This window comes from Pseudopodoces humilis, chromosome 17 (genome assembly GCF_049639895.1).
Source record: "Pseudopodoces humilis isolate 2021_Gansu_Grassland_sample_001 chromosome 17, ASM4963989v1, whole genome shotgun sequence".
In the NCBI taxonomy this organism is placed as follows: domain Eukaryota; kingdom Metazoa; phylum Chordata; class Aves; order Passeriformes; family Paridae; genus Pseudopodoces; species Pseudopodoces humilis.
This window is the reverse complement of record NC_142216.1, coordinates 16,073,081-16,080,811: the sequence shown is the minus strand read 5'-3', so window position 1 is coordinate 16,080,811 and position 7,731 is coordinate 16,073,081.

Genomic DNA, 7,731 nt, shown 5'->3' with positions numbered 1-7,731 from the left:
TTTTTTTGGCCCTACCCGCCTTGTTCTATTTCCAGTCACAGGACCCAGCCCCAACATCCATATCACAGGCCTACGGTGATTGCAGCACCAGCCCTACAGTGGTTATCACAGACGCAGGCAAAATCCCGGCAATGCCAGCATTTGAGGTCCCATGTTACAGTCCCATATTTTTGGCCCTACCCACCTTGTTCTATTTCCAGTCACAGGACCCAGCCCCAACATCCATATCACAGGCCTACGGTGATTGCAGCACACAGATCCTACAGTGACAATCCCATTAGCAGTCCCTATCCCAGCCCCACGGTGATTCCAGCACACGGATCCTACAGTGACAATCCCATTATCAGTCCCTATCCCAGCCCCACAGTGATTACAGCTCCATCCCTGGAGAGCCCTTCCCTGCCCCAGTGATTTCAGCTCTTGGCCCACAAGCTTTATTTCACTACAAGCTCTCTTCTTCCAGCTCCAGATGCGTGTTTCTCCAATGCTGCTGGCTGAAAGTTCCCCAGGTTCAAGGAGCAGGATCTTCCTGTTGCCTCCAGCTGGGCAACATTTCAGCTCCCACCCTAGGGCCTAGAAGCCCACCCCACAATCAACATCCCAGCCCCACAGTGATTTCAGCACAAGCCCTGGAGTGCCCTTCCCTGCCCCAGTGATTTCAGCTCTTGGCCCACAAGCTTTATTTCACTGCAAGCTCTCTTCTTCCAGCTCCAGATGCGTGTTTCTCCAATGCTGCTGGCTGAAAGTTCCCCAGGTTCAAGGAGCAGGATCTTCCTACTGCCTCCAGCGGGGCAACATTTCAGCTCCCACCCTAGGGCCTAGAAGCCCACCCCACAATCAATATCCCAGCCCCACACTGATTTCAGCACCAGCCCTACAGTGGCTATCACAGACGCAGGCAAAATCCCGGCACTGTCAGAATTTGAGGTCCCATGTTACAGTCCCATTTGTTTGGCCCTACCCACCTTGTTCTATTTCCTGTCACAAGACCCAGCCCCAACATCCATATCACAGGCCTACAGCGTTTACAGCACACAGATCCTACAGTGACAATCCCATTAGCAGTCCCTATCGCAGCCGCACAGTGCTTTCAGCACCAGCCCTACAGTGATTTCAGCACCAGCCCTACAGTGGCTCTCACAGATGTGGGCTATATCCCAGCAGTGCCAGCTTTTCAAGTCCCATGTTACAGTCCCCTTTTTTTGGCCCTACCCGCCTTGTTCTATTTCCAGTCACAGGACCCAGCCCCAACATCCATATCACAGGCCTACGGTGATTGCAGCACCAGCCCTACAGTGGTTATCACAGACGCAGGCAAAATCCCGGCAATGCCAGCATTTGAGGTCCCATGTTACAGTCCCATATTTTTGGCCCTACCCACCTTGTTCTATTTCCAGTCACAGGACCCAGCCCCAACATCCATATCACAGGCCTACGGTGATTGCAGCACACAGATCCTACAGTGACAATCCCATTAGCAGTCCCTATCCCAGCCCCACGGTGATTCCAGCACACGGATCCTACAGTGACAATCCCATTATCAGTCCCTATCCCAGCCCCACAGTGATTACAGCTCCATCCCTGGAGAGCCCTTCCCTGTCCCAGTGATTTCAGCTCTTGGCCCACAAGCTTTATTTCACTGCAAGCTCTCTTCTTCCAGCTCCAGATGCGTGTTTCTCCAAGGCTGCTGGCTGAAAGTTCCCCAGGTTCAAGGAGCAGGATCTTCCTGCTGTCTCCAGCTGTGCAACATTTCAGCTCCCACCCCAGGGCCTATAAGCCCACCCCACAGTCAATATCCCAGCACCAGCCCTACAGTGGTTATCACAGACGCAGGCAAAATCCCGGCACTGCCAGCATTTCAGGTCCCATGTTACAGTCCCATATTTTTGGCCCTACCCACCTTGTTCTATTTCCAGTCACAGGACCCAGCCCCAACATCCATATCACAGGCCTACGGTGATTGCAGCACACAGATCTTACAGTGACAATCCCATTATCAGTCCCTATCGCAGCCGCACAGTGATTTCAGCACCAGCCCTACAGTGGCTATCACAGACGCACGCAAAATCCCAGCACTGCCAGCATTTGAGGTCCCATGTTACAGTCCCATTTGTTTGGCCCTACCCGTCTTATACTATTTCCAGTCACAGGACCCAGCCCCAACATCCATATCAGAGGCCTACGGTGATTGCAGCACACAGATCTTACAGTGAAAATCCCATTAGGAGTCCCTATCCCAGCCGCACAATGATTTCAGCACCAGCCCTGGAGAGCCCTTCCCTGCCCCAGTGATTTCAGCTCTTGGCCCACAAGCTTTATTTCACTACAAGCTCTCTTCTTCCAGCTCCAGATGCGTGTTTCTCCAATGCTGCTGGCTGAAAGTTCCCCAGGTTCAAGGAGCAGGATCTTCCTGTTGCCTCCAGCTGGGCAACATTTCAGCTCCCACCCTAGGGCCTAGAAGCCCACCCCACAATCAACATCCCAGCCCCACAGTGATTTCAGCACAAGCCCTGGAGTGCCCTTCCCTGCCCCAGTGATTTCAGCTCTTGGCCCACAAGCTTTATTTCACTGCAAGCTCTCTTCTTCCAGCTCCAGATGCGTGTTTCTCCAATGCTGCTGGCTGAAAGTTCCCCAGGTTCAAGGAGCAGGATCTTCCTACTGCCTCCAGCGGGGCAACATTTCAGCTCCCACCCTAGGGCCTAGAAGCCCACCCCACAATCAATATCCCAGCCCCACACTGATTTCAGCACCAGCCCTACAGTGGCTATCACAGACGCAGGCAAAATCCCGGCACTGTCAGAATTTGAGGTCCCATGTTACAGTCCCATTTGTTTGGCCCTACCCACCTTGTTCTATTTCCTGTCACAAGACCCAGCCCCAACATCCATATCACAGGCCTACAGCGTTTACAGCACACAGATCCTACAGTGACAATCCCATTAGCAGTCCCTATCGCAGCCGCACAGTGCTTTCAGCACCAGCCCTACAGTGATTTCAGCACCAGCCCTACAGTGGCTCTCACAGATGTGGGCTATATCCCAGCAGTGCCAGCTTTTCAAGTCCCATGTTACAGTCCCCTTTTTTTGGCCCTACCCGCCTTGTTCTATTTCCAGTCACAGGACCCAGCCCCAACATCCATATCACAGGCCTACGGTGATTGCAGCACCAGCCCTACAGTGGTTATCACAGACGCAGGCAAAATCCCGGCAATGCCAGCATTTGAGGTCCCATGTTACAGTCCCATATTTTTGGCCCTACCCACCTTGTTCTATTTCCAGTCACAGGACCCAGCCCCAACATCCATATCACAGGCCTACGGTGATTGCAGCACACAGATCCTACAGTGACAATCCCATTAGCAGTCCCTATCCCAGCCCCACGGTGATTCCAGCACACGGATCCTACAGTGACAATCCCATTATCAGTCCCTATCCCAGCCCCACAGTGATTACAGCTCCATCCCTGGAGAGCCCTTCCCTGTCCCAGTGATTTCAGCTCTTGGCCCACAAGCTTTATTTCACTGCAAGCTCTCTTCTTCCAGCTCCAGATGCGTGTTTCTCCAAGGCTGCTGGCTGAAAGTTCCCCAGGTTCAAGGAGCAGGATCTTCCTGCTGTCTCCAGCTGTGCAACATTTCAGCTCCCACCCCAGGGCCTATAAGCCCACCCCACAGTCAATATCCCAGCACCAGCCCTACAGTGGTTATCACAGACGCAGGCAAAATCCCGGCACTGCCAGCATTTCAGGTCCCATGTTACAGTCCCATATTTTTGGCCCTACCCACCTTGTTCTATTTCCAGTCACAGGACCCAGCCCCAACATCCATATCACAGGCCTACGGTGATTGCAGCACACAGATCTTACAGTGACAATCCCATTATCAGTCCCTATCGCAGCCGCACAGTGATTTCAGCACCAGCCCTACAGTGGCTATCACAGACGCACGCAAAATCCCAGCACTGCCAGCATTTGAGGTCCCATGTTACAGTCCCATTTGTTTGGCCCTACCCGTCTTATACTATTTCCAGTCACAGGACCCAGCCCCAACATCCATATCAGAGGCCTACGGTGATTGCAGCACACAGATCTTACAGTGAAAATCCCATTAGGAGTCCCTATCCCAGCCGCACAATGATTTCAGCACCAGCCCTGGAGAGCCCTTCCCTGCCCCAGTGATTTCAGCTCTTGGCCCACAAGCTTTATTTCACTACAAGCTCTCTTCTTCCAGCTCCAGATGCGTGTTTCTCCAATGCTGCTGGCTGAAAGTTCCCCAGGTTCAAGGAGCAGGATCTTCCTGTTGCCTCCAGCTGGGCAACATTTCAGCTCCCACCCTAGGGCCTAGAAGCCCACCCCACAATCAACATCCCAGCCCCACAGTGATTTCAGCACAAGCCCTGGAGTGCCCTTCCCTGCCCCAGTGATTTCAGCTCTTGGCCCACAAGCTTTATTTCACTGCAAGCTCTCTTCTTCCAGCTCCAGATGCGTGTTTCTCCAATGCTGCTGGCTGAAAGTTCCCCAGGTTCAAGGAGCAGGATCTTCCTACTGCCTCCAGCGGGGCAACATTTCAGCTCCCACCCTAGGGCCTAGAAGCCCACCCCACAATCAATATCCCAGCCCCACACTGATTTCAGCACCAGCCCTACAGTGGCTATCACAGACGCAGGCAAAATCCCGGCACTGTCAGAATTTGAGGTCCCATGTTACAGTCCCATTTGTTTGGCCCTACCCACCTTGTTCTATTTCCTGTCACAAGACCCAGCCCCAACATCCATATCACAGGCCTACAGCGTTTACAGCACACAGATCCTACAGTGACAATCCCATTAGCAGTCCCTATCGCAGCCGCACAGTGCTTTCAGCACCAGCCCTACAGTGATTTCAGCACCAGCCCTACAGTGGCTCTCACAGATGTGGGCTATATCCCAGCAGTGCCAGCTTTTCAAGTCCCATGTTACAGTCCCCTTTTTTTGGCCCTACCCGCCTTGTTCTATTTCCAGTCACAGGACCCAGCCCCAACATCCATATCACAGGCCTACGGTGATTGCAGCACCAGCCCTACAGTGGTTATCACAGACGCAGGCAAAATCCCGGCAATGCCAGCATTTGAGGTCCCATGTTACAGTCCCATATTTTTGGCCCTACCCACCTTGTTCTATTTCCAGTCACAGGACCCAGCCCCAACATCCATATCACAGGCCTACGGTGATTGCAGCACACAGATCCTACAGTGACAATCCCATTAGCAGTCCCTATCCCAGCCCCACGGTGATTCCAGCACACGGATCCTACAGTGACAATCCCATTATCAGTCCCTATCCCAGCCCCACAGTGATTACAGCTCCATCCCTGGAGAGCCCTTCCCTGTCCCAGTGATTTCAGCTCTTGGCCCACAAGCTTTATTTCACTGCAAGCTCTCTTCTTCCAGCTCCAGATGCGTGTTTCTCCAAGGCTGCTGGCTGAAAGTTCCCCAGGTTCAAGGAGCAGGATCTTCCTGCTGTCTCCAGCTGTGCAACATTTCAGCTCCCACCCCAGGGCCTATAAGCCCACCCCACAGTCAATATCCCAGCACCAGCCCTACAGTGGTTATCACAGACGCAGGCAAAATCCCGGCACTGCCAGCATTTCAGGTCCCATGTTACAGTCCCATATTTTTGGCCCTACCCACCTTGTTCTATTTCCAGTCACAGGACCCAGCCCCAACATCCATATCACAGGCCTACGGTGATTGCAGCACACAGATCTTACAGTGACAATCCCATTATCAGTCCCTATCGCAGCCGCACAGTGATTTCAGCACCAGCCCTACAGTGGCTATCACAGACGCACGCAAAATCCCAGCACTGCCAGCATTTGAGGTCCCATGTTACAGTCCCATTTGTTTGGCCCTACCCGTCTTATACTATTTCCAGTCACAGGACCCAGCCCCAACATCCATATCAGAGGCCTACGGTGATTGCAGCACACAGATCTTACAGTGAAAATCCCATTAGGAGTCCCTATCCCAGCCGCACAATGATTTCAGCACCAGCCCTGGAGAGCCCTTCCCTGCCCCAGTGATTTCAGCTCTTGGCCCACAAGCTTTATTTCACTACAAGCTCTCTTCTTCCAGCTCCAGATGCGTGTTTCTCCAATGCTGCTGGCTGAAAGTTCCCCAGGTTCAAGGAGCAGGATCTTCCTGTTGCCTCCAGCTGGGCAACATTTCAGCTCCCACCCTAGGGCCTAGAAGCCCACCCCACAATCAACATCCCAGCCCCACAGTGATTTCAGCACAAGCCCTGGAGTGCCCTTCCCTGCCCCAGTGATTTCAGCTCTTGGCCCACAAGCTTTATTTCACTGCAAGCTCTCTTCTTCCAGCTCCAGATGCGTGTTTCTCCAATGCTGCTGGCTGAAAGTTCCCCAGGTTCAAGGAGCAGGATCTTCCTACTGCCTCCAGCGGGGCAACATTTCAGCTCCCACCCTAGGGCCTAGAAGCCCACCCCACAATCAATATCCCAGCCCCACACTGATTTCAGCACCAGCCCTACAGTGGCTATCACAGACGCAGGCAAAATCCCGGCACTGTCAGAATTTGAGGTCCCATGTTACAGTCCCATTTGTTTGGCCCTACCCACCTTGTTCTATTTCCTGTCACAAGACCCAGCCCCAACATCCATATCACAGGCCTACAGCGTTTACAGCACACAGATCCTACAGTGACAATCCCATTAGCAGTCCCTATCGCAGCCGCACAGTGCTTTCAGCACCAGCCCTACAGTGATTTCAGCACCAGCCCTACAGTGGCTCTCACAGATGTGGGCTATATCCCAGCAGTGCCAGCTTTTCAAGTCCCATGTTACAGTCCCCTTTTTTTGGCCCTACCCGCCTTGTTCTATTTCCAGTCACAGGACCCAGCCCCAACATCCATATCACAGGCCTACGGTGATTGCAGCACCAGCCCTACAGTGGTTATCACAGACGCAGGCAAAATCCCGGCAATGCCAGCATTTGAGGTCCCATGTTACAGTCCCATATTTTTGGCCCTACCCACCTTGTTCTATTTCCAGTCACAGGACCCAGCCCCAACATCCATATCACAGGCCTACGGTGATTGCAGCACACAGATCCTACAGTGACAATCCCATTAGCAGTCCCTATCCCAGCCCCACGGTGATTCCAGCACACGGATCCTACAGTGACAATCCCATTATCAGTCCCTATCCCAGCCCCACAGTGATTACAGCTCCATCCCTGGAGAGCCCTTCCCTGTCCCAGTGATTTCAGCTCTTGGCCCACAAGCTTTATTTCACTGCAAGCTCTCTTCTTCCAGCTCCAGATGCGTGTTTCTCCAAGGCTGCTGGCTGAAAGTTCCCCAGGTTCAAGGAGCAGGATCTTCCTGCTGTCTCCAGCTGTGCAACATTTCAGCTCCCACCCCAGGGCCTATAAGCCCACCCCACAGTCAATATCCCAGCACCAGCCCTACAGTGGTTATCACAGACGCAGGCAAAATCCCGGCACTGCCAGCATTTCAGGTCCCATGTTACAGTCCCATATTTTTGGCCCTACCCACCTTGTTCTATTTCCAGTCACAGGACCCAGCCCCAACATCCATATCACAGGCCTACGGTGATTGCAGCACACAGATCTTACAGTGACAATCCCATTATCAGTCCCTATCGCAGCCGCACAGTGATTTCAGCACCAGCCCTACAGTGGCTATCACAGACGCACGCAAAATCCCAGCACTGCCAGCATTTG